The sequence below is a fragment of the Phalangium opilio genome, unplaced genomic scaffold, assembly GCF_054372755.1.
Source record: "Phalangium opilio isolate 3A_F unplaced genomic scaffold, DU_Popi_V2 ptg000090l_1, whole genome shotgun sequence".
Lineage (NCBI taxonomy): Eukaryota > Metazoa > Arthropoda > Arachnida > Opiliones > Phalangiidae > Phalangium > Phalangium opilio.
This window is the reverse complement of record NW_028324195.1, coordinates 2,296,065-2,312,623: the sequence shown is the minus strand read 5'-3', so window position 1 is coordinate 2,312,623 and position 16,559 is coordinate 2,296,065. Positions and strand designations below refer to the sequence as shown.

Here is a 16,559-nt window from a genome sequence, read left to right as displayed (position 1 = left end):
TTCCATTTAATTTCATAAAACATATCGTGTCAGAAGTGGGATTTGAACCCACGGCCTCATACGAGGACCAGAATACACAGATTCACGTTGTGAACGAAGGAAACTGAGCCCCTTGAGTCTAGCGCCTTAGACCGCTCGGCCACCCTGACTTGGATTCATTCAATTGGGACGTTTTATAAATTACATCTCTTCCAGTTAATTTCATAAAACATATCGTGTCAGAAGTGGGATTCGAACCCACGCCCTCATACGAGGACCAGAATACACAGATTCACGTTGTGAACGAAGGAAACTTAGCCCCTTGAGTCTGGCGCCTTAGACCGCTCGGCCACCCTGACTTGGATTCATTCAATTGGGACGTTTTATAAATTACATCTCTTCCAGTTAATTTCATAAAACATATCGTGTCAGAAGTGGGATTTGAACCCACGGCCTCATACGAGGACCAGAATACACAGATTCACGTTGTGAACGAAGGAAACTGAGCCCCTTGAGTCTAGCGCCTTAGACCGCTCGGCCACCCTGACTTGGATTCATTCAATTGGGAAGTTTTATAAATTACATCTCTTCCAGTTAATTTCATAAAACATATCGTGTCAGAAGTGGGATTCGAACCCACGCCCTCATACGAGGACCAGAATACACAGATTCACGTTGTGAACGAAAGAAACTAAGCCCCTTGAGACTTGCGCCTTAGACCGCTCCGCCATCCTGACGTGGTCACTTCTAATTTGGACGTTTTATAAATTACATCTCTTCCAGTTAATTTCATCAACCACTTCGTGTCAGAAGTGGGATTCGAACCCACGCCCTCATAAGAGGACCAGAATACACAGATTCACGTTGTGAACGAAGGAAAATGAGCCCCTTGAGTCTGGCGCCTTAGACCGCCCGGCCACCCTGACTTGGATTCATTCAATTGGGACGTTTTATAAATTACATCTCTTCCATTTAATTTCATAAAACATATCGTGTCAGAAGTGGGATTTGAACCCACGGCCTCATACGAGGACCAGAATACACAGATTCACGTTGTGAACGAAGGAAACTGAGCCCCTTGAGTCTAGCGCCTTAGACCGCTCGGCCACCCTGACTTGGATTCATTCAATTGGGACGTTTTATAAATTACATCTCTTCCAGTTAATTTCATAAAACATATCGTGTCAGAAGTGGGATTCGAACCCACGCCCTCATACGAGGACCAGAATACACAGATTCACGTTGTGAACGAAGGAAACTTAGCCCCTTGAGTCTGGCGCCTTAGACCGCTCGGCCACCCTGACTTGGATTCATTCAATTGGGACGTTTTATAAATTACATCTCTTCCAGTTAATTTCATAAAACATATCGTGTCAGAAGTGGGATTTGAACCCACGGCCTCATACGAGGACCAGAATACACAGATTCACGTTGTGAACGAAGGAAACTGAGCCCCTTGAGTCTAGCGCCTTAGACCGCTCGGCCACCCTGACTTGGATTCATTCAATTGGGACGTTTTATAAATTACATCTCTTCCAGTTAATTTCATAAAACATATCGTGTCAGAAGTGGGATTCGAACCCACGCCCTCATACGAGGACCAGAATACACAGATTCACGTTGTGAACGAAGGAAACTTAGCCCCTTGAGTCTGGCGCCTTAGACCGCTCGGCCACCCTGACTTGGATTCATTCAATTGGGACGTTTTATAAATTACATCTCTTCCAGTTAATTTCATAAAACATATCGTGTCAGAAGTGGGATTCGAACCCACGCCCTCATAAGAGGACCAGAATACACAGATTCACGTTGTGAACGAAGGAAACTGAGCCCCTTGAGTCTGGCGCCTTAGACCGCTCGGCCATCCTGACATGGATTCTTTCAATTGGGACGTTTTATAAATTACATCTCTTCCAGTTAATTTCATAAAACATATCGTGTCAGAAGTGGAATTCGAACCCACGCCCTCATACGAGGACCAGAATACACAGATTCACGTTGTGAACGAAAGAAACTAAGCCCCTTTAGTCTGGCGTCTTAGACCGCTCCGCCATCCTGACGTGGTCTCTTCTAATTTGGACGTTTTATAAATTACATCTCTTCCAGTTAATTTCATAAAACATATCGTGTCAGAAGTGGGATTTGAACCCACGCCCTCATACGAGGACCAGAATACACAGATTCACGTTGTGAACGAAAGAAACTACGCCCCTTGAGTCTTGCGCCTTAGACCGCTCCGCCATCCTGACGTGGTCACTTCTAATTTGGACGTTTTATAAATTACATCTCTTCCAGTTAATTTCATCAACCACTTCGTGTCAGAAGTGGGATTCGAACCCACGCCCTCATAAGAGGACCAGAGTACACAGATTCACGTTGTGAACGAAGGAAAATGAGCCCCTTGAGTCTGGCGCCTTAGACCGCTCGGCCACCCTGACTTGGATTCATTCAATTGGGACGTTTTATAAATTACATCTCTTCCAGTTAATTTCATAAAACATATCGTGTCAGAAGTGGGATTTGAACCCACGGCCTCATACGAGGACCAGAATACACAGATTCACGTTGTGAACGAAGGAAACTGAGCCCCTTGAGTCTAGCGCCTTAGACCGCTCGGCCACCCTGACTTGGATTCATTCAATTGGGACGTTTTATAAATTACATCTCTTCCAGTTATTTTCATAAAACATATCGTGTCAGAAGTGGGATTCGAACCCACGCCCTCATACGAGGACCAGAATACACAGATTCACGTTGTGAACGAAGGAAACTTAGCCCCTTGAGTCTGGCGCCTTAGACCGCTCGGCTACCCTGACTTGGATTCATTCAATTGGGACGTTTTATAAATTACATCTCTTCCAGTTAATTTCATAAAACATATCGTGTCAGAAGTGGGATTTGAACCCACGGCCTCATACGAGGACCAGAATACACAGATTCACGTTGTGAACGAAGGAAACTGAGCCCCTTGAGTCTAGCGCCTTAGACCGCTCGGCCACCCTGACTTGGATTCATTCAATTGGGACGTTTTATAAATTACATCTCTTCCAGTTAATTTCATAAAACATATCGTGTCAGAAGTGGTATTCGAACCCACGCCCACATACGAGGACCAGAATACACAGATTCACGTTGTGAACGAAAGAAACTACGCCCCTTGAGTCTTGCGCCTTAGACCGCTCCGCCATCCTGACGTGGTCACCTCTAATTTGGACGTTTTATAAATTACATCTCTTCCAGTTAATTTCATAAAACATATCGTGTCAGAAGTGGGATTCGATCCCACGCCCTCATACGAGGACCAGAATACACAGATTCACGTTGTGAACGAAGGAAACTTAGCCCCTTGAGTCTGGCGCCTTAGACCGCTCGGCCATCCTGACTTGGATTCATTCAATTGGGACGTTTTATAAATTACATCTCTTCCAGTTAATTTCATAAAACATATCGTGTCAGAAGTGGGATTCGAACCCACGCCCTCATACGAGGACCAGAATACACAGATTCACGTTGTGAACGAAGGAAACTTAGCCCCTTGAGTCTGGCGCCTTAGACCGCTCGGCCACCCTGACTTGGATTCATTCAATTGGGACGTTTTATAAATTACATCTCTTCCAGTTAATTTCATAAAACATATCGTGTCAGAAGTGGGATTTGAACCCACGGCCTCATACGAGGACCAGAATACACAGATTCACGTTGTGAACGAAGGAAACTGAGCCCCTTGAGTCTAGCGCCTTAGACCGCTCGGCCACCCTGACTTGGATTCATTCAATTGGGACGTTTTATAAATTACATCTCTTCCAGTTAATTTCATAAAACATATCGTGTCAGAAGTGGGATTCGAACCCACGCCCTCATAAGAGGACCAGAATACACAGATTCACGTTGTGAACGAAGGAAACTGAGCCCCTTGAGTTTGGCGCCTTAGACCGCTCGGCCATCCTGACATGGATTCTTTCAATTGGGACGTTTTATAAATTACATCTCTTCCAGTTAATTTCATAAAACATATCGTGTCAGAAGTGGGATTCGAACCCACGCCCTCATACGAGGACCAGAATACACAGATTCACGTTGTGAACGAAAGAAACTAAGCCCCTTTAGTCTGGCGTCTTAGACCGCTCCGCCATCCTGACGTGGTCTCTTCTAATTTGGACGTTTTATAAATTACATCTCTTCCAGTTAATTTCATAAAACATATCGTGTCAGAAGTGGGATTTGAACCCACGCCCTCATACGAGGACCAGAATACACAGATTCACGTTGTGAACGAAAGAAACTACGCCCCTTGAGTCTTGCGCCTTAGACCGCTCCGCCATCCTGACGTGGTCACTTCTAATTTGGACGTTTTATAAATTACATCTCTTCCAGTTAATTTCATCAACCACTTCGTGTCAGAAGTGGGATTCGAACCCACGCCCTCATAAGAGGACCAGAGTACACAGATTCACGTTGTGAACGAAGGAAAATGAGCCCCTTGAGTCTGGCGCCTTAGACCGCTCGGCCACCCTGACTTGGATTCATTCAATTGGGACGTTTTATAAATTACATCTCTTCCAGTTAATTTCATAAAACATATCGTGTCAGAAGTGGGATTTGAACCCACGGCCTCATACGAGGATCAGAATACACAGATTCACGTTGTGAACGAAGGAAACTGAGCCCCTTGAGTCTAGCGCCTTAGACCGCTCGGCCACCCTGACATGGATTCATTCAATTGGGACGTTTTATAAATTACATCTCTTCCAGTTATTTTCATAAAACATATCGTGTCAGAAGTGGGATTCGAACCCACGCCCTCATACGAGGACCAGAATACACAGATTCACGTTGTGAACGAAGGAAACTTAGCCCCTTGAGTCTGGCGCCTTAGACCGCTCGGCTACCCTGACTTGGATTCATTCAATTGGGACGTTTCATAAATTACATCTCTTCCAGTTAATTTCATAAAACATATCGTGTCAGAAGTGGGATTTGAACCCACGGCCTCATACGAGGACCAGAATACACAGATTCACGTTGTGAACGAAGGAAACTGAGCCCCTTGAGTCTAGCGCCTTAGACCGCTCGGCCACCCTGACTTGGATTCATTCAATTGGGACGTTTTATAAATTACATCTCTTCCAGTTAATTTCATAAAACATATCGTGTCAGAAGTGGGATTCGAACCCACGCTCTCATAAGAGGACCAGAATACACAGATTCACGTTGTGAACGAAGGAAACTGAGCCCCTTGAGTCTGGCGCCTTAGACCGCTCGGCCATCCTGACATGGATTCTTTCAATTGGAACGTTTTATAAATTACATCTCTTCCAGTTAATTTCATAAAACATATCGTGTCAGAAGTGGGATTCGAACCCACGCCCTCATACGAGGACCAGAATACACAGATTCACGTTGTGAACCAAAGAAACTAAGCCCCTTTAGTCTGGCGTCTTAGACCGCTACGCCATCCTGACGTGGTCTCTTCTAATTTGGACGTTTTATAAATTACATCTCTTCCAGTTAATTTCATAAAACATATCGTGTCAGAAGTGGTATTCGAACCCACGCCCACATACGAGGACCAGAATACACAGATTCACGTTGTGAACGAAAGAAACTACGCCCCTTGAGTCTTGCGCCTTAGACCGCTCCGCCATCCTGACGTGGTCACCTCTAATTTGGACGTTTTATAAATTACATCTCTTCCAGTTAATTTCATAAAACATATCGTGTCAGAAGTGGGATTCGAACCCACGCCCTCATACGAGGACCAGAATACACAGATTCACGTTGTGAACGAAGGAAACTTAGCCCCTTGAGTCTGGCGCCTTAGACCGCTCGGCCATCCTGACTTGGATTCATTCAATTGGGACGTTTTATAAATTACATCTCTTCCAGTTCATTTCATAAAACATATCGTGTCAGAGTGGGATTCGAACCCACGCCCTCATACGAGGACCAGAATACACAGATTCACGTTGTGAACGAAGGAAACTGAGCTCTTTTGAGTCTGGCGCCTTAGACCGCTCGGCCATCCTGACTTGGATTCATTCAATTGGGACGTTTTATAAATTAAATCTCTTCCAGTTAATTTCATAAAACATATCGTGTCAGAAGTGGGATTCGAACCCACGCCCTCATACGAGGACCAGAATACACAGATTCACGTTGTGAACGAAAGAAACTACGCCCCTTTAGTCTGGCGTCTTAGACCGCTCCGCCATCCTGACGTGGTCTCTTCTAATTTGGACGTTTTATAAATTACATCTCTTCCAGTTAATTTCATAAAATATATCGTGTCAGAAGTGGGATTTGAACCCACGCCCTCATACGAGGACCAGAATACACAGATTCACGTTGTGAACGAAAGAAACTACGCCCCTTGAGTCTTGCGCCTTAGACCGCTCCGCCATCCTGACGTGGTCACCTCTAATTTGGACGTTTTATAAATTACATCTATTCCAGTTAATTTCATAAAACATATCGTGTCAGAAGTGGGATTCGAACCCACGCCCTCATACGAGGACCAGAATACACAGATTCACGTTGTGAACGAAAGAAACTAAGCCCCTTTAGTCTGGCGTCTTAGACCGCTCCGCCATCCTGACGTGGTCTCTTCTAATTTGGACGTTTTATAAATTACATCTCTTCCAGTTAATTTCATAAAACATATCGTGTCAGAAGTGGGATTTGAACCCACGCCCTCATACGAGGACCAGAATACACAGATTCACGTTGTGAACGAAAGAAACTACGCCCCTTGAGTCTTGCGCCTTAGACCGCTCCGCCATCCTGACGTGGTCACTTCTAATTTGGACGTTTTATAAATTACATCTCTTCCAGTTAATTTCATCAACCACTTCGTGTCAGAAGTGGGATTCGAACCCACGCCCTCATAAGAGGACCAGAGTACACAGATTCACGTTGTGAACGAAGGAAAATGAGCCCCTTGAGTCTGGCGCCTTAGACCGCTCGGCCACCCTGACTTGGATTCATTCAATTGGGACGTTTTATAAATTACATCTCTTCCAGTTAATTTCATAAAACATATCGTGTCAGAAGTGGGATTTGAACCCACGGCCTCATACGAGGACCAGAATACACAGATTCACGTTGTGAACGAAGGAAACTGAGCCCCTTGAGTCTAGCGCCTTAGACCGCTCGGCCACCCTGACATGGATTCATTCAATTGGGACGTTTTATAAATTACATCTCTTCCAGTTATTTTCATAAAACATATCGTGTCAGAAGTGGGATTCGAACCCACGCCCTCATACGAGGACCAGAATACACAGATTCACGTTGTGAACGAAGGAAACTTAGCCCCTTGAGTCTGGCGCCTTAGACCGCTCGGCTACCCTGACTTGGATTCATTCAATTGGGACGTTTCATAAATTACATCTCTTCCAGTTAATTTCATAAAACATATCGTGTCAGAAGTGGGATTTGAACCCACGGCCTCATACGAGGACCAGAATACACAGATTCACGTTGTGAACGAAGGAAACTGAGCCCCTTGAGTCTAGCGCCTTAGACCGCTCGGCCACCCTGACTTGGATTCATTCAATTGGGACGTTTTATAAATTACATCTCTTCCAGTTAATTTCATAAAACATATCGTGTCAGAAGTGGGATTCGAACCCACGCCCTCATAAGAGGACCAGAATACACAGATTCACGTTGTGAACGAAGGAAACTGAGCCCCTTGAGTCTGGCGCCTTAGACCGCTCGGCCATCCTGACATGGATTCTTTCAATTGGAACGTTTTATAAATTACATCTCTTCCAGTTAATTTCATAAAACATATCGTGTCAGAAGTGGGATTCGAACCCACGCCCTCATACGAGGACCAGAATACACAGATTCACGTTGTGAACGAAAGAAACTAAGCCCCTTTAGTCTGGCGTCTTAGACCGCTACGCCATCCTGACGTGGTCTCTTCTAATTTGGACGTTTTATAAATTACATCTCTTCCAGTTAATTTCATAAAACATATCGTGTCAGAAGTGGTATTCGAACCCACGCCCACATACGAGGACCAGAATACACAGATTCACGTTGTGAACGAAAGAAACTACGCCCCTTGAGTCTTGCGCCTTAGACCGCTCCGCCATCCTGACGTGGTCACCTCTAATTTGGACGTTTTATAAATTACATCTCTTCCAGTTAATTTCATAAAACATATCGTGTCAGAAGTGGGATTCGAACCCACGCCCTCATACGAGGACCAGAATACACAGATTCACGTTGTGAACGAAGGAAACTTAGCCCCTTGAGTCTGGCGCCTTAGACCGCTCGGCCATCCTGACTTGGATTCATTCAATTGGGACGTTTTATAAATTACATCTCTTCCAGTTCATTTCATAAAACATATCGTGTCAGAGTGGGATTCGAACCCACGCCCTCATACGAGGACCAGAATACACAGATTCACGTTGTGAACGAAGGAAACTGAGCTCTTTTGAGTCTGGCGCCTTAGACCGCTCGGCCATCCTGACTTGGATTCATTCAATTGGGACGTTTTATAAATTAAATCTCTTCCAGTTAATTTCATAAAACATATCGTGTCAGAAGTGGGATTCGAACCCACGCCCTCATACGAGGACCAGAATACACAGATTCACGTTGTGAACGAAAGAAACTACGCCCCTTGAGTCTTGCGCCTTAGACCGCTCCGCCATTCTGACGTGGTCACTTCTAATTTGGACGTTTTATAAATTACATCTCTTCCAGTTCATTTCATAAAACATATCGTGTCAGAAGTGGTATTCGAACCCACGCCCACATACGAGGACCAGAATACACAGATTCACGTTGTGAACGAAAGAAACTACGCCCCTTGACTCTTGCGCCTTAGACCGCTCCGCCATCCTGACGTGGTCACCTCTAATTTGGACGTTTTATAAATTACATCTATTCCAGTTAATTTCATAAAACATATCGTGTCAGAAGTGGGATTCGAACCCACGCCCTCATACGAGGACCAGAATACACAGATTCACGTTGTGAACGAAGGAAACTGAGCCCCTTGAGTCTGGCGCCTTAGACCGCTCGGCCATCCTGACTTGGATTCATTCAATTGGGACGTTTTATAAATTACATCTCTTCCAGTTAATTTCATAAAACATATCGTGTCAGAAGTGGGATTCGAACCCACGCCCTCATACGAGGACCAGAATACACAGATTCACGTTGTGAACGAAAGAAACTACGCCCCTTGAGTCTTGTGCCTTAGACCGCTCCGCCATCCTGACGTAGTCACCTCTAATTTGGACGTTTTATAAATTACATCTCTTCCAGTTAATTTCATAAAACATATCGTGTCAGAAGTGGGATTCGAACCCACGCCCTCATACGAGGACCAGAATACACAGATTCACGTTGTGAACGAAGGAAACTGAGCCCCTTGAGTCTGGCGCCTTAGACCGCTCGGCCATCCTGACAAGGATTCTTTCAATTGGGACGTTTTATAAATTACATCTATTCTAGTTAATTTCATAAAACATATCGTGTCAGAAGTGGGATTCGAACCCACGCCCTCATACGAGGACCAGAATACACAGATTCACGTTGTGAACGAATGAAACTGAGCTCCTTGAGTCTGGCGCCTAAGACCGCTCGGCCATCCTGACTTGGATTCATTCAATTGGGACGTTTTATAAATTACATCTCTTCCAGTTAATTTCATAAAACATATCGTGTCAGAAGTGGGATTTGAACCCACGCCCTCATACGAGGACCAGATTACACAGATTCACGTTGTGAACGAAAGAAACTACGCCCCTTGAGTCTTGCGCCTTAGACCGCTCCGCCATCCTGACGTGGTCACTTCTAATTTGCACGTTTTATAAATTACATCTCTTCCAGTTAATTTCATCAACCACTTCGTGTCAGAAGTGGGATTCGAACCCACGCCCTCATATGAGGACCAGATTACACAGATTCACGTTGTGAACGAAGGAAAATGAGCCCCTTGAGTGTGGCGCCTTAGACCGCTCGGCCATCCTGACATGGATTCTTTCAATTGGGACGTTTTATAAATTACATCTATTCTATTTAATTTCATAAAACATATCGTGTCAGAAGTGGGATTCGAACCCACGCCCTCATACGAGGACCAGAATACACAGATTCACGTTGTGAACGAAGGAAACTGAGCCCTTTGAGTCTGGCGCCTTAGACCGCTCGGCCATCCTGACAAGGATTCTTTCAATTGGGACGTTTTATAAATTACATCTATTCTAGTTAATTTCATAAAACATATCGTGTCAGAAGTGGGATTTGAACCCACGCCCTCATACGAGGACCAGAATACACAGATTCACGTTGTGAACGAAGGAAACTAAGCCCCTTGAGTCTAGCGCCTTAGACCGCTCGGCCACCCTGACTTGGATTCATTCAATTGGGACGTTTTATAAATTACATCTCTTCCAGTTAATTTCATAAAACATATCGTGTCAGAAGTGGGATTTGAACCCACGCCCTCATACGAGGACCAGAATACACAGATTCACGTTGTGAACGAAAGAAACTACGCCCCTTGACTCTTGCGCCTTAGACCGCTCCGCCATCCTGACGTGGTCACATCTAATTTGGACGTTTTATAAATTACATCTCTTCCAGTTAATTTCATAAAACATATCGTGTCAGAAGTGGGATTCGAACCCACGCCCTCATACGAGGACCAGAATACACAGATTCACGTTGTGAACGAAGGAAACTGAGCCCCTTGAGTCTGGAGCCTTAGACCGCTCGGCCATCCTGACTTGGATTCATTCAATTGGGACGTTTTATAAATTACATCTCTTCCAGTTAATTTCATAAAACATATCGTGTCAGAAGTGGGATTCGAACCCACGCCCTCATACGAGGACCAGAATACACAGATTCACGTTGTGAACGAAAGAAACTACGCCCCTTGAGTCTTGCGCCTTAGACCGCTCCGCCATCCTGACGTGGTCACCTCTAATTTGGACGTTTTATAAATTACATCTCTTCCAGTTAATTTCATAAAACCTATCGTGTCAGAAGTGGGATTAGAACCCACGCCCTCATACGAGGACCAGAATACACAGATTCACGTTGTGAACGAAGGAAACTGAGCCCCTTGAGCCTGGCGCCTTAGACCGCTCGGCCATCCTGACAAGGATTCTTTCAATTGGGACGTTTTATAAATTACATCTATTCTAGTTAATTTCATAAAACATATCGTGTCAGAAGTGGGATTCGAACCCACGCCCTCATACGAGGACCAGATTACACAGATTCACGTTGTGAACGAAAGAAACTACGCCCCTTGAGTCTTGCGCCTTAGACCGCTCCGCCATCCTGACGTGGTCACTTCTAATTTGGACGTTTTATAAATTACATCTCTTCCAGTTAATTTCATCAACCACTTCGTGTCAGAAGTGGGATTCGAACCCACGCCCTCATAAGAGGACCAGATTACACAGATTCACGTTGTGAACGAAGGAAAATGAGCCCCTTGAGTGTGGCGCCTTAGACCGCTCGGCCATCCTGACATGGATTCTTGCAATTGGGACGTTTTATAAATTACATCTATTCTATTTAATTTCATAAAACATATCGTGTCAGAAGTGGGATTCGAACCCACGCCCTCATACGAGGACCAGAATACACAGATTCACGTTGTGAACGAATGAAACTGAGCCCCTTGAGTCTGGCGCCTAAGACCGCTCGGCCATCCTGACTTGGATTCATTCAATTGGGACGTTTTATAAATTACATCTCTTCCAGTTAATTTCATAAAACATATCGTGTCAGAAGTGGGATTTGAACCCACGCCCTCATACGAGGACCAGATTACACAGATTCACGTTGTGAACGAAAGAAACTACGCCCCTTGAGTCTGGCGCCTTAGACCGCTCGGCCATCCTGACTTGGATTCATTCAATTGGGACGTTTTATAAATTACATCTCTTCCAGTTCATTTCATAAAACATATCGTGTCAGAGTGGGATTCGAACCCACGCCCTCATACGAGGACCAGAATACACAGATTCACGTTGTGAACGAAGGAAACTGAGCTCTTTTGAGTCTGGCGCCTTAGACCGCTCGGCCATCCTGACTTGGATTCATTCAATTGGGACGTTTTATAAATTAAATCTCTTCCAGTTAATTTCATAAAACATATCGTGTCAGAAGTGGGATTCGAACCCACGCCCTCATACGAGGACCAGAATACACAGATTCACGTTGTGAACGAAAGAAACTACGCCCCTTGAGTCTTGCGCCTTAGACCGCTCCGCCATTCTGACGTGGTCACTTCTAATTTGGACGTTTTATAAATTACATCTCTTCCAGTTCATTTCATAAAACATATCGTGTCAGAAGTGGTATTCGAACCCACGCCCACATACGAGGACCAGAATACACAGATTCACGTTGTGAACGAAAGAAACTACGCCCCTTGACTCTTGCGCCTTAGACCGCTCCGCCATCCTGACGTGGTCACCTCTAATTTGGACGTTTTATAAATTACATCTATTCCAGTTAATTTCATAAAACATATCGTGTCAGAAGTGGGATTCGAACCCACGCCCTCATACGAGGACCAGAATACACAGATTCACGTTGTGAACGAAGGAAACTGAGCCCCTTGAGTCTGGCGCCTTAGACCGCTCGGCCATCCTGACTTGGATTCATTCAATTGGGACGTTTTATAAATTACATCTCTTCCAGTTAATTTCATAAAACATATCGTGTCAGAAGTGGGATTCGAACCCACGCCCTCATACGAGGACCAGAATACACAGATTCACGTTGTGAACGAAGGAAACTTAGCCCCTTGAGTCTGGCGCCTTAGACCGCTCGGCTACCCTGACTTGGATTCATTCAATTGGGACGTTTTATAAATTACATCTCTTCCAGTTAATTTCATAAAACATATCGTGTCAGAAGTGGGATTTGAACCCACGGCCTCATACGAGGACCAGAATACACAGATTCACGTTGTGAACGAAGGAAACTGAGCCCCTTGAGTCTAGCGCCTTAGACCGCTCGGCCACCCTGACTTGGATTCATTCAATTGGGACGTTTTATAAATTACATCTCTTCCAGTTAATTTCATAAAACATATCGTGTCAGAAGTGGTATTCGAACCCACGCCCACATACGAGGACCAGAATACACAGATTCACGTTGTGAACGAAAGAAACTACGCCCCTTGAGTCTTGCGCCTTAGACCGCTCCGCCATCCTGACGTGGTCACCTCTAATTTGGACGTTTTATAAATTACATCTCTTCCAGTTAATTTCATAAAACATATCGTGTCAGAAGTGGGATTCGAACCCACGCCCTCATACGAGGACCAGAATACACAGATTCACGTTGTGAACGAAGGAAACTTAGCCCCTTGAGTCTGGCGCCTTAGACCGCTCGGCCATCCTGACTTGGATTCATTCAATTGGGACGTTTTATAAATTACATCTCTTCCAGTTAATTTCATAAAACATATCGTGTCAGAAGTGGGATTCGAACCCACGCCCTCATACGAGGACCAGAATACACAGATTCACGTTGTGAACGAAGGAAACTTAGCCCCTTGAGTCTGGCGCCTTAGACCGCTCGGCCACCCTGACTTGGATTCATTCAATTGGGACGTTTTATAAATTACATCTCTTCCAGTTAATTTCATAAAACATATCGTGTCAGAAGTGGGATTTGAACCCACGGCCTCATACGAGGACCAGAATACACAGATTCACGTTGTGAACGAAGGAAACTGAGCCCCTTGAGTCTAGCGCCTTAGACCGCTCGGCCACCCTGACTTGGATTCATTCAATTGGGACGTTTTATAAATAACATCTCTTCCAGTTAATTTCATAAAACATATCGTGTCAGAAGTGGGATTCGAACCCACGCCCTCATAAGAGGACCAGAATACACAGATTCACGTTGTGAACGAAGGAAACTGAGCCCCTTGAGTTTGGCGCCTTAGACCGCTCGGCCATCCTGACATGGATTCTTTCAATTGGGACGTTTTATAAATTACATCTCTTCCAGTTAATTTCATAAAACATATCGTGTCAGAAGTGGGATTCGAACCCACGCCCTCATACGAGGACCAGAATACACAGATTCACGTTGTGAACGAAAGAAACTAAGCCCCTTTAGTCTGGCGTCTTAGACCGCTCCGCCATCCTGACGTGGTCTCTTCTAATTTGGACGTTTTATAAATTACATCTCTTCCAGTTAATTTCATAAAACATATCGTGTCAGAAGTGGGATTTGAACCCACGCCCTCATACGAGGACCAGAATACACAGATTCACGTTGTGAACGAAAGAAACTACGCCCCTTGAGTCTTGCGCCTTAGACCGCTCCGCCATCCTGACGTGGTCACTTCTAATTTGGACGTTTTATAAATTACATCTCTTCCAGTTAATTTCATCAACCACTTCGTGTCAGAAGTGGGATTCGAACCCACGCCCTCATAAGAGGACCAGAGTACACAGATTCACGTTGTGAACGAAGGAAAATGAGCCCCTTGAGTCTGGCGCCTTAGACCGCTCGGCCACCCTGACTTGGATTCATTCAATTGGGACGTTTTATAAATTACATCTCTTCCAGTTAATTTCATAAAACATATCGTGTCAGAAGTGGGATTTGAACCCATGGCCTCATACGAGGACCAGAATACACAGATTCACGTTGTGAACGAAGGAAACTGAGCCCCTTGAGTCTAGCGCCTTAGACCGCTCGGCCACCCTGACATGGATTCATTCAATTGGGACGTTTTATAAATTACATCTCTTCCAGTTATTTTCATAAAACATATCGTGTCAGAAGTGGGATTCGAACCCACGCCCTCATACGAGGACCAGAATACACAGATTCACGTTGTGAACGAAGGAAACTTAGCCCCTTGAGTCTGGCGCCTTAGACCGCTCGGCTACCCTGACTTGGATTCATTCAATTGGGACGTTTCATAAATTACATCTCTTCCAGTTAATTTCATAAAACATATCGTGTCAGAAGTGGGATTTGAACCCACGGCCTCATACGAGGACCAGAATACACAGATTCACGTTGTGAACGAAGGAAACTGAGCCCCTTGAGTCTAGCGCCTTAGACCGCTCGGCCACCCTGACTTGGATTCATTCAATTGGGACGTTTTATAAATTACATCTCTTCCAGTTAATTTCATAAAACATTTCGTGTCAGAAGTGGGATTCGAACCCACGCCCTCATAAGAGGACCAGAATACACAGATTCACGTTGTGAACGAAGGAAACTGAGCCCCTTGAGTCTGGCGCCTTAGACCGCTCGGCCATCCTGACATGGATTCTTTCAATTGGAACGTTTTTACCTCTCCGTGTGACGTAGTCCAGGAGAGGTTCTGTAACGGCCGTGTCTGTGTGTGTGTCTGTCTGTGTGTCTGTCTGTCTGTCCGTTGTTACACCCACGTGACCGCGTTCGCAGTTTGCGTATCGGAGCAAACGTGTTCGCCATTTCCGAACTGCTTTCACAGTCACGGAAATGGCTCCTCTACTTGAGTTCTCACACCACCATCTTCTGGTCTTTGTCCATCCCACACGGACACCAGTCTGTTCTTACTGGCTTCTAATCACCACCATCTTCTGCTCTTTGTCAATCCCACATTGACACCAGTCTGCACTTACACTGGCTTCTAACACCACCATCCACTGGTCTTCCGTCTATTCCACATAGACACCAATCTGTATCATTGGCTTCTACTCCATTATCATCGTTTGGTTTTAGGATATACGCGGCGATCAGCTAGGGTTACGAGAAACGTCTAGCCTCCCTAAGGTGGGATCGCCACCAAAGGTTTTCGCAATTGCGCTTTTTCCTTACTATTATAATGGAAACGAATCGTATATATACCCCAAATTTGAAAAAAGCGGGCAAGAGGGGTACCCTTAACTTTAAACGTCAATATTAGCAAAGTTTGAGAAGACAATAGGTATAACTTTATTTTAAACGATTTAACTATTATTAATGTTAATTATTGAAGATTAAAATAATTAAAAATAATTATATTTATTTAAATATTAAAGATAAACCTCTGGTGCAAAGAGAGAGATTATCATTGCCTCCTATATCTACCAAGGCCCGTGCATGCGATATATTTCCTTCATTGCCTCTTATATCTATCAAGGCCCGTGCATTGTGATATATTTCATTCATTGCCTCCTATATCTATCAAGGCCCGTGCATTGCGATATATTTTTCAAAACAACAACAAAAATGGGAAACCCCAACTCAGAAACATAATAACGTTTTCATTGGATACTTTAAGTTTATATAATCTTCTTGACACGGAGAGGTAATATTTTGGTTTTCCCAACTTGTATAAATTACATCTCTTCCAGTTAATTTCATAAAACATATCGTGTCAGAAGTGGGATTCGAACCCACGCCCTCATACGAGGACCAGAATACACAGATTCACGTTGTGAACGAAAGAAACTAAGCCCCTTTAGTCTGGCGTCTTAGACCGCTACGCCATCCTGACGTGGTCTCTTCTAATTTGGACGTTTTATAAATTACATCTCTTCCAGTTAATTTCATAAAACATATCGTGTCAGAAGTGGTATTCGAACCCA

General features: G+C 44.5%; 36 non-coding genes across 36 annotated transcripts; all 36 read right to left on the bottom strand.

Annotated features, from left to right (window-relative positions):
* Positions 1–216: 216 nt before the first annotated feature.
* TRNAL-CAA (transfer RNA leucine (anticodon CAA)) lies at positions 217–338 on the bottom strand. The gene is made up of 2 exons: positions 301–338; positions 217–262 (listed from the first exon to the last, which is right to left on the bottom strand). It is a non-coding gene; the product is annotated as a tRNA-Leu (tRNA).
* Positions 339–1,161: 823 nt separating this feature from the next.
* Positions 1,162–1,283, bottom strand: TRNAL-CAA (transfer RNA leucine (anticodon CAA)). The gene is made up of 2 exons: positions 1,246–1,283; positions 1,162–1,207 (listed from the first exon to the last, which is right to left on the bottom strand). It is a non-coding gene; the product is annotated as a tRNA-Leu (tRNA).
* Positions 1,284–1,539: 256 nt separating this feature from the next.
* On the bottom strand, positions 1,540–1,661 carry TRNAL-CAA (transfer RNA leucine (anticodon CAA)). The gene is made up of 2 exons: positions 1,624–1,661; positions 1,540–1,585 (listed from the first exon to the last, which is right to left on the bottom strand). It is a non-coding gene; the product is annotated as a tRNA-Leu (tRNA).
* A 67-nt stretch (positions 1,662–1,728) lies between these two features.
* Positions 1,729–1,850, bottom strand: TRNAL-CAA (transfer RNA leucine (anticodon CAA)). Its single transcript has 2 exons — positions 1,813–1,850; positions 1,729–1,774 (listed from the first exon to the last, which is right to left on the bottom strand). It is a non-coding gene; the product is annotated as a tRNA-Leu (tRNA).
* Positions 1,851–2,295: 445 nt separating this feature from the next.
* On the bottom strand, positions 2,296–2,417 carry TRNAL-CAA (transfer RNA leucine (anticodon CAA)). The gene is made up of 2 exons: positions 2,380–2,417; positions 2,296–2,341 (listed from the first exon to the last, which is right to left on the bottom strand). It is a non-coding gene; the product is annotated as a tRNA-Leu (tRNA).
* Positions 2,418–2,673: 256 nt separating this feature from the next.
* TRNAL-CAA (transfer RNA leucine (anticodon CAA)) lies at positions 2,674–2,795 on the bottom strand. Its single transcript has 2 exons — positions 2,758–2,795; positions 2,674–2,719 (listed from the first exon to the last, which is right to left on the bottom strand). It is a non-coding gene; the product is annotated as a tRNA-Leu (tRNA).
* A 445-nt stretch (positions 2,796–3,240) lies between these two features.
* TRNAL-CAA (transfer RNA leucine (anticodon CAA)) lies at positions 3,241–3,362 on the bottom strand. The gene is made up of 2 exons: positions 3,325–3,362; positions 3,241–3,286 (listed from the first exon to the last, which is right to left on the bottom strand). It is a non-coding gene; the product is annotated as a tRNA-Leu (tRNA).
* Positions 3,363–3,429: 67 nt separating this feature from the next.
* TRNAL-CAA (transfer RNA leucine (anticodon CAA)) lies at positions 3,430–3,551 on the bottom strand. The gene is made up of 2 exons: positions 3,514–3,551; positions 3,430–3,475 (listed from the first exon to the last, which is right to left on the bottom strand). It is a non-coding gene; the product is annotated as a tRNA-Leu (tRNA).
* Positions 3,552–3,807: 256 nt separating this feature from the next.
* On the bottom strand, positions 3,808–3,929 carry TRNAL-CAA (transfer RNA leucine (anticodon CAA)). The gene is made up of 2 exons: positions 3,892–3,929; positions 3,808–3,853 (listed from the first exon to the last, which is right to left on the bottom strand). It is a non-coding gene; the product is annotated as a tRNA-Leu (tRNA).
* Positions 3,930–3,996: 67 nt separating this feature from the next.
* TRNAF-AAA (transfer RNA phenylalanine (anticodon AAA)) lies at positions 3,997–4,118 on the bottom strand. The gene is made up of 2 exons: positions 4,081–4,118; positions 3,997–4,042 (listed from the first exon to the last, which is right to left on the bottom strand). It is a non-coding gene; the product is annotated as a tRNA-Phe (tRNA).
* Positions 4,119–4,374: 256 nt separating this feature from the next.
* TRNAL-CAA (transfer RNA leucine (anticodon CAA)) lies at positions 4,375–4,496 on the bottom strand. Its single transcript has 2 exons — positions 4,459–4,496; positions 4,375–4,420 (listed from the first exon to the last, which is right to left on the bottom strand). It is a non-coding gene; the product is annotated as a tRNA-Leu (tRNA).
* Positions 4,497–4,752: 256 nt separating this feature from the next.
* TRNAL-CAA (transfer RNA leucine (anticodon CAA)) lies at positions 4,753–4,874 on the bottom strand. Its single transcript has 2 exons — positions 4,837–4,874; positions 4,753–4,798 (listed from the first exon to the last, which is right to left on the bottom strand). It is a non-coding gene; the product is annotated as a tRNA-Leu (tRNA).
* Positions 4,875–5,130: 256 nt separating this feature from the next.
* Positions 5,131–5,252, bottom strand: TRNAL-CAA (transfer RNA leucine (anticodon CAA)). The gene is made up of 2 exons: positions 5,215–5,252; positions 5,131–5,176 (listed from the first exon to the last, which is right to left on the bottom strand). It is a non-coding gene; the product is annotated as a tRNA-Leu (tRNA).
* Positions 5,253–5,697: 445 nt separating this feature from the next.
* On the bottom strand, positions 5,698–5,819 carry TRNAL-CAA (transfer RNA leucine (anticodon CAA)). Its single transcript has 2 exons — positions 5,782–5,819; positions 5,698–5,743 (listed from the first exon to the last, which is right to left on the bottom strand). It is a non-coding gene; the product is annotated as a tRNA-Leu (tRNA).
* Positions 5,820–6,075: 256 nt separating this feature from the next.
* TRNAF-AAA (transfer RNA phenylalanine (anticodon AAA)) lies at positions 6,076–6,197 on the bottom strand. The gene is made up of 2 exons: positions 6,160–6,197; positions 6,076–6,121 (listed from the first exon to the last, which is right to left on the bottom strand). It is a non-coding gene; the product is annotated as a tRNA-Phe (tRNA).
* Positions 6,198–6,453: 256 nt separating this feature from the next.
* Positions 6,454–6,575, bottom strand: TRNAF-AAA (transfer RNA phenylalanine (anticodon AAA)). Its single transcript has 2 exons — positions 6,538–6,575; positions 6,454–6,499 (listed from the first exon to the last, which is right to left on the bottom strand). It is a non-coding gene; the product is annotated as a tRNA-Phe (tRNA).
* Positions 6,576–6,831: 256 nt separating this feature from the next.
* Positions 6,832–6,953, bottom strand: TRNAL-CAA (transfer RNA leucine (anticodon CAA)). The gene is made up of 2 exons: positions 6,916–6,953; positions 6,832–6,877 (listed from the first exon to the last, which is right to left on the bottom strand). It is a non-coding gene; the product is annotated as a tRNA-Leu (tRNA).
* Positions 6,954–7,209: 256 nt separating this feature from the next.
* On the bottom strand, positions 7,210–7,331 carry TRNAL-CAA (transfer RNA leucine (anticodon CAA)). Its single transcript has 2 exons — positions 7,294–7,331; positions 7,210–7,255 (listed from the first exon to the last, which is right to left on the bottom strand). It is a non-coding gene; the product is annotated as a tRNA-Leu (tRNA).
* Positions 7,332–7,587: 256 nt separating this feature from the next.
* On the bottom strand, positions 7,588–7,709 carry TRNAL-CAA (transfer RNA leucine (anticodon CAA)). The gene is made up of 2 exons: positions 7,672–7,709; positions 7,588–7,633 (listed from the first exon to the last, which is right to left on the bottom strand). It is a non-coding gene; the product is annotated as a tRNA-Leu (tRNA).
* A 445-nt stretch (positions 7,710–8,154) lies between these two features.
* Positions 8,155–8,276, bottom strand: TRNAL-CAA (transfer RNA leucine (anticodon CAA)). The gene is made up of 2 exons: positions 8,239–8,276; positions 8,155–8,200 (listed from the first exon to the last, which is right to left on the bottom strand). It is a non-coding gene; the product is annotated as a tRNA-Leu (tRNA).
* Positions 8,277–8,910: 634 nt separating this feature from the next.
* On the bottom strand, positions 8,911–9,032 carry TRNAL-CAA (transfer RNA leucine (anticodon CAA)). Its single transcript has 2 exons — positions 8,995–9,032; positions 8,911–8,956 (listed from the first exon to the last, which is right to left on the bottom strand). It is a non-coding gene; the product is annotated as a tRNA-Leu (tRNA).
* A 256-nt stretch (positions 9,033–9,288) lies between these two features.
* TRNAL-CAA (transfer RNA leucine (anticodon CAA)) lies at positions 9,289–9,410 on the bottom strand. Its single transcript has 2 exons — positions 9,373–9,410; positions 9,289–9,334 (listed from the first exon to the last, which is right to left on the bottom strand). It is a non-coding gene; the product is annotated as a tRNA-Leu (tRNA).
* A 67-nt stretch (positions 9,411–9,477) lies between these two features.
* Positions 9,478–9,599, bottom strand: TRNAL-CAA (transfer RNA leucine (anticodon CAA)). Its single transcript has 2 exons — positions 9,562–9,599; positions 9,478–9,523 (listed from the first exon to the last, which is right to left on the bottom strand). It is a non-coding gene; the product is annotated as a tRNA-Leu (tRNA).
* Positions 9,600–10,044: 445 nt separating this feature from the next.
* On the bottom strand, positions 10,045–10,166 carry TRNAL-CAA (transfer RNA leucine (anticodon CAA)). Its single transcript has 2 exons — positions 10,129–10,166; positions 10,045–10,090 (listed from the first exon to the last, which is right to left on the bottom strand). It is a non-coding gene; the product is annotated as a tRNA-Leu (tRNA).
* Positions 10,167–10,611: 445 nt separating this feature from the next.
* On the bottom strand, positions 10,612–10,733 carry TRNAL-CAA (transfer RNA leucine (anticodon CAA)). Its single transcript has 2 exons — positions 10,696–10,733; positions 10,612–10,657 (listed from the first exon to the last, which is right to left on the bottom strand). It is a non-coding gene; the product is annotated as a tRNA-Leu (tRNA).
* An 823-nt stretch (positions 10,734–11,556) lies between these two features.
* TRNAL-CAA (transfer RNA leucine (anticodon CAA)) lies at positions 11,557–11,678 on the bottom strand. The gene is made up of 2 exons: positions 11,641–11,678; positions 11,557–11,602 (listed from the first exon to the last, which is right to left on the bottom strand). It is a non-coding gene; the product is annotated as a tRNA-Leu (tRNA).
* Positions 11,679–11,745: 67 nt separating this feature from the next.
* On the bottom strand, positions 11,746–11,867 carry TRNAL-CAA (transfer RNA leucine (anticodon CAA)). Its single transcript has 2 exons — positions 11,830–11,867; positions 11,746–11,791 (listed from the first exon to the last, which is right to left on the bottom strand). It is a non-coding gene; the product is annotated as a tRNA-Leu (tRNA).
* A 634-nt stretch (positions 11,868–12,501) lies between these two features.
* Positions 12,502–12,623, bottom strand: TRNAL-CAA (transfer RNA leucine (anticodon CAA)). The gene is made up of 2 exons: positions 12,586–12,623; positions 12,502–12,547 (listed from the first exon to the last, which is right to left on the bottom strand). It is a non-coding gene; the product is annotated as a tRNA-Leu (tRNA).
* A 67-nt stretch (positions 12,624–12,690) lies between these two features.
* Positions 12,691–12,812, bottom strand: TRNAL-CAA (transfer RNA leucine (anticodon CAA)). Its single transcript has 2 exons — positions 12,775–12,812; positions 12,691–12,736 (listed from the first exon to the last, which is right to left on the bottom strand). It is a non-coding gene; the product is annotated as a tRNA-Leu (tRNA).
* A 445-nt stretch (positions 12,813–13,257) lies between these two features.
* On the bottom strand, positions 13,258–13,379 carry TRNAL-CAA (transfer RNA leucine (anticodon CAA)). Its single transcript has 2 exons — positions 13,342–13,379; positions 13,258–13,303 (listed from the first exon to the last, which is right to left on the bottom strand). It is a non-coding gene; the product is annotated as a tRNA-Leu (tRNA).
* Positions 13,380–13,446: 67 nt separating this feature from the next.
* Positions 13,447–13,568, bottom strand: TRNAL-CAA (transfer RNA leucine (anticodon CAA)). Its single transcript has 2 exons — positions 13,531–13,568; positions 13,447–13,492 (listed from the first exon to the last, which is right to left on the bottom strand). It is a non-coding gene; the product is annotated as a tRNA-Leu (tRNA).
* A 256-nt stretch (positions 13,569–13,824) lies between these two features.
* Positions 13,825–13,946, bottom strand: TRNAL-CAA (transfer RNA leucine (anticodon CAA)). Its single transcript has 2 exons — positions 13,909–13,946; positions 13,825–13,870 (listed from the first exon to the last, which is right to left on the bottom strand). It is a non-coding gene; the product is annotated as a tRNA-Leu (tRNA).
* A 67-nt stretch (positions 13,947–14,013) lies between these two features.
* TRNAF-AAA (transfer RNA phenylalanine (anticodon AAA)) lies at positions 14,014–14,135 on the bottom strand. Its single transcript has 2 exons — positions 14,098–14,135; positions 14,014–14,059 (listed from the first exon to the last, which is right to left on the bottom strand). It is a non-coding gene; the product is annotated as a tRNA-Phe (tRNA).
* A 256-nt stretch (positions 14,136–14,391) lies between these two features.
* Positions 14,392–14,513, bottom strand: TRNAL-CAA (transfer RNA leucine (anticodon CAA)). The gene is made up of 2 exons: positions 14,476–14,513; positions 14,392–14,437 (listed from the first exon to the last, which is right to left on the bottom strand). It is a non-coding gene; the product is annotated as a tRNA-Leu (tRNA).
* A 256-nt stretch (positions 14,514–14,769) lies between these two features.
* TRNAL-CAA (transfer RNA leucine (anticodon CAA)) lies at positions 14,770–14,891 on the bottom strand. Its single transcript has 2 exons — positions 14,854–14,891; positions 14,770–14,815 (listed from the first exon to the last, which is right to left on the bottom strand). It is a non-coding gene; the product is annotated as a tRNA-Leu (tRNA).
* A 256-nt stretch (positions 14,892–15,147) lies between these two features.
* On the bottom strand, positions 15,148–15,269 carry TRNAL-CAA (transfer RNA leucine (anticodon CAA)). The gene is made up of 2 exons: positions 15,232–15,269; positions 15,148–15,193 (listed from the first exon to the last, which is right to left on the bottom strand). It is a non-coding gene; the product is annotated as a tRNA-Leu (tRNA).
* Positions 15,270–16,559: the final 1,290 nt, after the last annotated feature.